General features: G+C 54.8%; 1 long non-coding RNA gene across 1 annotated transcript; it reads left to right on the forward strand.

Annotated features, from left to right (window-relative positions):
• Positions 1-3489: 3489 nt before the first annotated feature.
• On the forward strand, positions 3490-9863 carry LOC122693331. The gene is made up of 3 exons (XR_006340876.1): positions 3490-3613; positions 9501-9619; positions 9822-9863. It is a non-coding gene; the product is annotated as an uncharacterized LOC122693331 (long non-coding RNA).
• Positions 9864-10256: the final 393 nt, after the last annotated feature.

Raw genomic sequence — 10256 nt, forward strand, 5'->3', positions numbered from 1 at the left:
CTTTAGAAAGAAAATCTGGGGTGGAAGGAAATGCAGAGGAGAGTCATTCCATGCTGGCATGATGGCACGAACAAAGTTTTGGTGGTAGGTGGGAAGCATGGCTACAACCAGACACGAGAGGAGAGAAGGAATAAACTGGGAAGCCCAGCGGGACCTTGATGTGGCCTTGCTTAGGGGCATCTGTGCTGTTAGACCGTGAGATCTTGGGAACAGGACCCTGTTTTACTCACCCTGGAATCCCCACAGGCCCCTTCCCCCACACCGCGTATTGCACACAGGAGCTGCTCCATAAATGAATACTGAGTGAATGAATGAATGAGTGAATGCAGGAAACATTCTCATGGGCACTGAGGTGGGAGCCCGGGGACGGAGACTTAAACACAGATCATTCAAGGATCAAGCAACTAACTCACCTAACGTAACAGCTGTGGAAACTGAGGCCCGAAAAAGCTGTGGCCTGCCCACAAAGGTATCAGTGGCGTGACTGATGAGAAGAGCTTTGCCCACTGCCTGGCACATGGAAGGTGCAGAGTTGCACCCTCCCTTTGCTGGCTGGAATTCACGCAGAGAGAGGCCCAGAGCCAAGCCCCTGCCACCTCTGCGCTGGCTCCAGAAGAGTGGGAAGCACACAGCCCCCTGCTGTCTGGGTTAGAAGGCAGAGGCAGGCTGCAGCAGGCTTCTGAAAGATGCTTGGGAGGACTTCGCTCTGCGCCTGGCATGGCCTCCGCTGTGAGGTTTGCAGCCGGGCACAAGGTGAAGGTCTTGGGTCCACCCTGGTGGCCGAGAGGCCCCTATCCCCACCCCTGCAAGGCGTTTTCAGGCAGTCCTAGTGGGGCAGGAGGTAAATGGGCCTCTCCTCCCCCCCCAGGGTAAAGAAGTTGGAGATTCATTTCCTATTGCCCGAAACTCCAAGACCAGAATAGCGGGACAATTAAAGCAAGGGGGCTGGACCCTGCCCAGACCACATATTTCTTGTTTTTGAAGTCAGGAGACTTCCCTGACCACACATGAGCAGAAAGGCTCCTGGGAGGCCAAAGGGGAGTTATGTCAAAGGATGTTTTACCCAGACCCCTTTTCGGTAGAATCCATCTTGGCTAAGAGATGCGTGTGTACACATGGGAGGACCCTGAGATAAACCAAATACGAACGTGAACCAGGCAAGTCAAAATGACTGGCCAAAGGAAACCCGGAAGAAATGCCCCCATAAAAGTAATTCAAAGTGCCACGAGGATGCAACTCAGGGACTCGCTCTCTGAGTCTGCTCATGTGTCTATCTATCCACATGTAATGTACTTTTTTTTTTTCCTCTTAATACTTCACTGTTTCACGACTTTCCGTCTTTGTGAGAATTCTTTTCTGCAAAGCCAGAGGGCCAGGGCTCTTGTCACTGACCACTGGCTTAGTGCCTAGGATCTGGTACTTCCACCGCAGTGACCCAGCTGGGAACCCAAGCTCCGCTCCATGTCATCGCAGGCCGAGGCCACCCGAGAGCTCCTGCCGTCCTGCCCTGGCTACAGACTCATCGGCTTTGGCTCCAGGCAGGGCACAGCCCCCTGCCTTGCTGCATGCCTGGCTGAGATCTTTCTTTAAGACCCTTTCAGGCGCAAGGTGAACTTTTCAGTGAAGGGCCTACTCAAAGGAAACTGGAACAACCCCTCGTGTTGGTTCAGCACTCTGCAGACGACAAGGCGTTCTCAGAACTGGCTTGTCATTTAAGCCCATGATGACCCTCTAAGGCGGGTAGGTCAGGTGACTTCTTGAGGAACCCGAGGGAGAAATCTGGTCACATGAGAGTGTCTACAGTTGTGACTTGAACCCAAGTCCTCAGCTTCTGGGCCAAATGCTCCCAGGTGCCCATGGGCTAGAGTGTGGACTGGCCTGGGAGCTTCCTGGAGAGGCTGCCCAGGAGCAACAAGGAAAACATTTACCCAGCAGCAAACATGACTCAGGTGGTAAAGAATCTGCCCGCTACGTGGGAGGCCCGGGTTCAATCCTTGGGTCGGGAAGATCTCCAGGAGGAGGAAATGGCAACCCATTCCAGTGGTCTTGCCTTGAAAATTCGGTGACAGAGGAGCCTGGTGGGCTACAGTCCATGGAGTTGCAAAGAGTCGGACATGACTGAGCGACTAACATTTTTCACTTTTCAGCAGCAGTCTCCAGCCCCAACCAAGCCCCCTCTCCCAGGGTATCTGGAGTTACCTACTGTGAAGGCCTAGATGAAGTATCCTTCTCAAGCCTTGGGGCTGCCTGTTTCTCCACTGAAATTTACCTATCTCCAGTCCAGTGGAATGGCCAATCTGATCATATAAGTCCTGGAATCAAAATCTAGACTATATATTTATTTATTATATATTTTGTTGTTGTCTAGTCTCTCAGTCATGTCTGACCCTGTGACCCCATGGACTGCAGCACACCAGGCTTCCCTGTCCATCACCAACTCCCAGAGCTTGCTCAAGCTCATGTCCATCGAGTCAATGATGCCATCCAACCATCTAGTATTCTGTCACCCCCTTCTTCTCCTGCCCTCAATCTTTCCCAGCATCAGGGTGTTTTCCAGTGAGTCAGCTCTTCACATCAGGTGGCCAAAGTATTGGAGCTTCAGCTTCAGCATCAGTCCTTCCAATGAATATTCAGGACCGACTGCCTTTATGATTAACTGGTTTGATCTCCTTGCTGTCCAAGGGACTCTCAAGAGTCTTCAGCACCACAGTTCGAAAGCAACAATTCTTCGGTACTCAGCCTTCTTTACGGTCGAACTCTCACATCCATACATAACTACTGGAAAAACCATAGCTTTGACTATACATGCAGACCTTTGTCAGAAAAGTGATGTCTCTGCCTTTTATTATCTACAAAAATGAAACTTCTCCAGGCTGGTTACTTAGCGAGACTCCCTCCTCCACATCCCCACCTTTCTCCATCCCCCAGACTCCCTCCTCCACATCCCCACCTTTCTCCATCCCCCAGACTCCCTCCTCCACATCCCCACCTTTTCTCCATCCCCCAATCCCCATCTGAGTATGTGGCTCCCCTGCTCAAGAATCTGCAATGGCTCCCTAGTGCCGTCTGCAGGGATCAGCCCAAGCTCACTGACTTGCAGTCAAGGCCTTACGCCCAGCTCACTCCAGCTTTCCCGTGGCCTCGACGGTCTCTCCTTCCCGCCGCACACTTTTGTCTCAGTCCGAGAAGCCCCCAGCTGCTCCTCAGATTTGCCCTCGTGCCTCTTCAGAGCTGCTTCCCTCTCCCGTTTCCTCCGGCCACGACCTCCCTGGCCTTCAGAGCCTGATCCAATCCTGTTTCCAGCAGCCTCGCCCTGGTCCTCCCGGCCCAGCATGACCTCCGCCAACCAGTAGCCCCCTCTCTGCTGGCCTTGACACTGACCGCTTTGTATTGGAGTGGTGACGATGAGGCACGGCCCAGCCCTACAGAAAGAGCCCAGCCTCGCGAGGCAGGCAGGCCCGAGGTGAGATCCAGGCCCTGCCTCTTGCCAGCTCTGTGATGGGTGTGCCGTTTCCAGCGAACCCCGCCGGCATGGGCGTGCAGACAGCTGCAAAGAAGGCTGCTGGGACCCAGAGCTGAGGAGGTGTGTGGGTAACAGTTTTAGTCTCAAGAGGTAATACCCGGAGCTGGAGATTCCTGCAGGAGGCAGTTCTGAACCCAGACAGGAGCCCTGGACTGGGAGTCCAGAGCCTGGGCTTTAGGCCGCTCTTTTTTGTTTGTCTGTTTTTATTTACGTATTTTTAGCCGTGCCGGGTCTTCACTGCTGCACGCGGGCTTTCTCTGGTGGCCGTGAGTGGGGGCTGCTCTTGGCTGTGGAGCACAGGCTCTAGGCACGCGGGCTTTGGTGGTCCACACTTCAGAGCCCATGCCTGCCGCGAGGGGTCTCAATCATTGTGGCTCAGGGGCTCTAGAGCACAGGCTCAGTAGCTGTCCCTCAGCGTGTGGGATCTTACCGGACCCGGGATCAAACCCGAGTCTCCCGCACTCACAGGCGGGTTCTTAACCACTGGACCACCAGGGAAGTCGTGTTTCCTTGTTTTATTTTTAACTGAAGTGCAGTTGATTTACAATGTTGTGCCAATCTCCACTGTTCAGCAGAGTGACTCAGTTTTACACTTATGTGTATTCTTTGTTTATATTCCTCTTCATTTAGGATTGTGGAGTGAATGTGCCGCAGTGGCCATTTAGCAAGGGGCCTCCTTGGGGTCATCTGCCCTTGACCTCTGGGCCTCAGATGACCCTTCTCTGAAACAAGGGCCTTGACCAGGAGGTCAGAGGCCCCAGGGTGCCCTGCCCTCTGGCTCTGTGGTGCCAACAGGCAAGGGGTGGTGCGGAGATTGGCATGGTGATTCGAGAGTCGGAGAGAACAGTCCTTTAAACCCTTCAACAAATATTTGTGGAACGCTCTACTTGCAGGGGGCTGGGGCAGCTGGAACTCTCCGGAAAGCCCTTGTGCTTGTGGGAGGCCGTGCAGAAAGGCCCGGATTCTGAGCCTCTGCCGGCCCTGCCACGTGCTGCCTCAAGTCTTCTTCTGACACAAGTGGGGGAAGAATAAACAGATCTGCACTGCCAGGGACAGCGGAGGGGACAGCGGCAGGCTGAGGCCGCTGCGGTGAGGGACTCGCTCCACTACCTGCCTGCCCGCCCCATCCAGGCAGCCCAGGCTCCCGAGTGGAGCTCAGAGCTTGAGCCCCTGTCATACCTTGGCTCCACAAGCACATATGCAGCAGGAGTGGGGCCAGGCGGGGGACACGTCAGAGGTCCTGCCCCCCGGGGAGTTCCTGTTCCACAGGAGACGGCCAAGGCAACAGACCATTCAGTACAGAGCGGTCAGTGCTGCCTTAATGGGTGCAGACGGGAGGGTCCCTGTCCAGTCGGGGGGTAAGGAGCATCCTAGATTCCCCAGAGATGCCATGGCTGAGCAGGAGTCGGCCAGACAGGAGGGAGCAGGAGGCCTGGAGACCATTTATTCATTCATTCATTCATTCATTCACTCATGTGTGCATGCTCAGTCGTGTCTGACTCTTTTGTGACCCCATGAACTATAGCCCACCAGGCTCCTCTGTCCATGGGATTATCTTGGCAAGAATACTGGAGTGGGTTGCCACTTCCTTCTCCAGGGGATCTCCCGGATCCAGGGATCAAACCTGCATCTCCTGCATTGGCAGGCAGATTCTCTACCACTGTGACACCTGGGAAGCCCTGTTCATTCACACATCTGGTACATATTTAACTGAGCAGTGTGCTAATCGTGGAGTAAAAAGATGCCTTCAGGCAACTTACAGTGTTGGAGAGGGGCACGCCCAGACTGAGATCCACCTGTGGAGAAGTGTATAGGGGTGGGGGCCACATAAAGAGTCAGGGCTTGGCGGGGCATAAAGGTAGGAGGGCCAGCTGTCGGGAAGGACCCTTGAGCGGTGTTGTGGTTCAGTCTCCAAGTTGTGTCTGACTCTTCTTGACCCCATGGACTACAGTACGCCAGGCTTCCCTGTCCCTCACCATCTCCCGGAGTTTGCCCAAGTTCATGTCCATTGCATCAGTGAGGCCATCCAACTATCTCATCCTCTGTTGCCCATCTCTGAGTGTTGGAGGTGGGGGTTGCTATTCTGAAATCCTTGAGCTGGATGGGGGTTGCTGGTCTTTATCCAGGTCAGACCTGGGGTATCCTGGAGGTTGGACAAGAGTGGAATATCCAACAGGGTGAGTTCAGACTATGGACAAGTGTGCCCTTGAAGGTCAGAGGGCCACATAAGGATTTCCCTTGGGGGGAGGGGTACGTATCAGGGAGAGGGTGGGCTAAGGAGCCCTCAGGGTCCAGCCACAGTCCTGCCTGGCTGCCCAGAATACAGGATGGCAACGTGTCAATTCCCTCACAGTTTGCTCTCTGCCGCCCCCTGCTTTCCCGGTGGACAGGCTCGCTGCCTCCCACCCCGCACTGATGCTGCAAGGGCAGAGGCAGCGGACCGGGAGCGGCAGCGAGGAGTCCGGGGGCCAAACCCAGCTCCTCCGGCAGCAAAGTCACCGGCCCTCTCGGCGCTGGTCACCTGGGGAGAAAGCTGATCCTCGCCCCGCTCCTGGGGCTGCTGTGAGAATTCCGGGCGAAATAATGGCTGGAAAAGCAGTGGGTGCACACAGCGGGGGGGGGGGGGGGACCTGCTGAGTGCTCTGGTCTCTCCTGGATTATTCCTGAAGGCACACGGAACGTGAGAAACCCGGCCCGTCCTTCCCAGGACACCCGCTTCCTCCTCACTTCCTCAGTCCACCCGGGCTTTGCGAAGACACAAATCCTCTCCCCGCCCCACTTCCCACACCCGAGCCCCCTGATTAAGTCCCTTCCCTTCCCGGGTATCGCTGTCTAATCCCTAAACCCTTTCTCACCGGTCTCCTGTTGTCTCCAGGAGTCAAATCCCTTTAGAATGAGGTGGCCCAGTTAGCTGTGAACCGAGAGGCTGGGGGCGGGGAGCAGGCATTTCAGGGCTTCCAGATGGGAGGGGTGAGGAGGGGAGGGCAGGAGGGGGTCCTGGAGACCCTGCCACGGCTCTGGTGCCAGCTGGTGCGAGCCTGGAGACTTCTCTTGGGAGGAGCGGGCTGCCATTTCTACCCACACCCCTGCACCCAGATTCTGCTGCCAGGCTCATTCACTCCCTGCCAATGCCTTTGAGAAGCGGAGCAGCCCGTTCTGCAGCCAGACTACCTGGGTCAGGTAGGGTCCATCACTGACTGGGGTTACTTGACCTCGGTGCCTCAGTTTCCTTCTGTCAGATGGCAATGACAATCTTCCTACCTCATGTGGTGCTAATGAGCTTAGAGTGAATTCATGCAATTCTCTTGAACAGTGCCTGGTACATAGGAAATGTATCTCGGTTGTTTTACTTGAACTTCCTGCTTCTTCTCCCAGATATTTTTGCCATTTGGGTCTTTAAAAAAATTTTTTACACATTTATTTAGCTGCACCAGGTCTCAGTTGCAGCATGAGGGATCCTCGATCTTTCCTGTGGCATGCAAGACTTTTAGTTGCGGCATGTGGGACCTAGTTCCCTGACCAGGGACCAAACCTGGGCCCCCTGCATTGGGAAGGTGTAGTCTTAGCCACTGGATCTGCAGGGAAGCCCCTGACATTCAGGTCTTAACCCTCACCACCCCCCTGTTGGAGAGGCCTCTTTCCCTGGCACTTAAGCTGAAGCAGCCCCCAGCCCCGGTCACTCTCTAATGCCATTTTATCTCCTTCGTGTGGCACTTACCATGATCTGAAATAAGTGGTTATGTTTGACTATCTCTTCTCGAGAGCAGGAGCCATGGCTGGTCATGGTCACAGCTACACGCCCAGTGCCTAGAACCCCACTTGGGTGGCCATCCATCTGTGGGCATGACCCAACACTCTGTCCCCTGAGGACTGGACACTGATCTTGCTGACCACCTCCCTCCATGCTGTCTGTCCCCTGAGGACTGGACCCTGACCCGCCTGACCACCCCCCACACTGTCTGTCCCCTGGGGGCTGGACGCTGACCCCCCTGACCACCCCCCACACTGTCTGTCCCCTGGGGGCTGGACGCTGACCCCCCTGACCACCCCCCACACTGTCTGTCCCCTGAGGACTAAACGCTGACCACCCTGACCCCCCCCCCCCGCCAAAGCTCCAGCCCCTCCCCTCGACACGTCACACTTACACGGCCACTCTTCACCTGCCCCGTGTGATCTCAGGTGAGTCATCACCCCTCACTGGGCATCTGGATGAGTGGAGGGAGGTGTTGAGGAAACCAGGCAACCTAGGGACAGCCTAAGATTTTGCTGAGACGATTTGTCTTGTGTTCTGGGGCTTGTGACTATAACGTGAAGAGACCTCAAGGACCTCTGAGTTCTGAAAATACAGCCCTCCCTGCCACCATCTAGCCTTCTCCTGTTGCAACTGGCTTTGAAGCCCCTGTCAACTGGCGGGGGTGGGGGTGGGGGGAAGCACAACCTAAAAGTTATGTTTTATTTGGTGGACAAATCTAAGGACTTAAGCCCAGAATACAGTATCTCAGATAATCCTGAGAAACTGTTCAAAGAGGAAGCAGTGAGGAGCCAAGAGGGATAGGAGCTTTTGTGACAAAGACCAGGTAGTCGGAACATCAGAAGATTACTGTTAACAAAAGAAACTGGATATCTCAGGTTAAGGAACTTAGCAGTTTTCTGTGTCTGGGAAGATGCAAGAGTCTGGGCTCACTGAAATAATTCCTTTGATATGCACCCCCAGCTATGTGGGGCCAGCAGCCTGTGTGTCCTCATCCCATGGGTGATGAGTTCCTGTGAGCAAGGCTCTGCCCTCCTGGAGGGCTCAGTCACTAGGTCGTGTCCAACTCATTTGCCATCCCCTAAACTGTGGCCCGACTGAGCGACTTCACTTTCACTTTTCACTTTCATGCACTGGAGAAGGAAATGGTAACCCGCTCCAGTGTTCTTGCCTGGAGAATCCCAGGGACGGGGGGAGCCTGGTGGGCTGCTGTCTATGGGGTCGCACAGAGTCGGACACGACTGCAGTGACTTAGCAGCAGCAGCAGCAGACTGTAGACAGCCAGACGCCGCTGTCCACAGGATTTCCCAGGCAAGAACACTGGAGTGGGTTGCTATTTCCTCCTCCAGGGGATCCTCCCGACCCAGGGATCGAACCTGCGTCTCCTGAATTGACAGGTGGATTCTTTACCCTGCATTGACAGATGGATTCTGCATTGACAGGTGAATTCTTTACCCTCCTGAAGGCCCCCTTTGTGAAAACTGCGAGACCAGCACCTGGCCCAGTGCGCCCCACCCCCCACCCCCAGGAGCACTCCCTGGGGACTAGCCTGCCACCTGGTGGCAGCTTCAGCACATTGCCGCGTCTCCGTCACGGGCTCGCTGGTGCCCACCTGTATTCTGAATATGAATTTGCCCTCTCATATCCTACCAGCACTACCATCCGTGGACTCGCGGGATGCTCGCCCATTTTATGCACAGCCTGGAATCACACCGAAGAATTCATTTCACAGCAGAGGAAGAGCAGCCCCTGCCAGCCGCCCCACCCCCCCAGCCACATACCCCATTCCTGGTACCAAGTCTAAATCATTTCCCTGTCCCATCCCATTTGTGCATGGGGCAAAACACCCTACGCACCTCACACTTTTGTTAACAGCTTCATTTCTTCCTCGGTCCCCGTGCAACTTTAGCGGGGGTGAGGGATGAGGGACACGGGGGCCTCTTCCACACAGTTCACAGTCCAGCCCAGGGCCAGAAAACCTTGTACCCCAAGACACAAGCCATTTGGGATCACAGCACGCCTGATGAAAGGAGCTCCCCTACCCCCAACAACCGTTTAGTCCAACTCCCATTTGGGGACCCAGGGCAAGAAAGCTGACCTCGACTGCTCCCCCAACAGCCCCTAGCTCCACCCCACCCAGCAGCAGAAGGACCTGGACTGGCCTGGCCTGGTCTGGGCTTACTCTCCCACATTAAGACTGTATCCTCAGTCCTCTGTCTCTTCCAGGATCACCAGGCTTACCCGTGGGAGGACAGACCACAGGGTGACAGCTCACCGGGTTTACAGCAGCCCTCAGGCTCCCACAGATGGAAGGCGAGGATGTGGACATTCGTAGGGGAGCAGAGGTGTGTTCCAGGTGGGGGGCGGGTGTGAGCTAAGATCTGAATCTGGGAGGTGTGTGTGTTCGGGGACCGCGAGGACCCCCTGCCTTGGGAAGCAGTGTGGGAATAGGGAGTCAGCGGTGGAATGGGGACACGGAGGCAGTGGAGACAACAGCCTGGCTGATTACAGGCTCTGCCCTTGCATCCTTGTCACTGGGGCTGACAGACAGGCTGCGACGTTCACAGAATCGGAGAAGCAAGACTCTCCATGGACCCCACAGGGCCTCCACAGTGCATTGCGCGACTTAGGAAGAACGATTCCTTACAAAAGAAGGTTAGTAACCTATGCGAAGAAGGATGATATAACGAACAATCAGGTGACTTAAAAAGCAGAATACTAAAAAAAAAAAAAAAAAAAAAAGCAGAATACTGAGACTGCGGGGGCCCCAGGGTGCCCCTTCACAATAAAACTCCACACTGGTGATCTGAACTTCGTGTTTCTCATTCGCTTGATTAGAGTTTTGCTACTGTACAGCCAGGCCTGCATTATTTTTTTCATTGAAGTGAAATTCACACAACCTAAAATTAACCACTTGGAAGTGAAAAAAAATTCAGGGGTTTCCCTGGTGATCCAGTGGCTCAGACTTCGCATTCCCAATGC

Source organism: Cervus elaphus, chromosome 5 (genome assembly GCF_910594005.1).
Source record: "Cervus elaphus chromosome 5, mCerEla1.1, whole genome shotgun sequence".
NCBI lineage: Eukaryota > Metazoa > Chordata > Mammalia > Artiodactyla > Cervidae > Cervus > Cervus elaphus.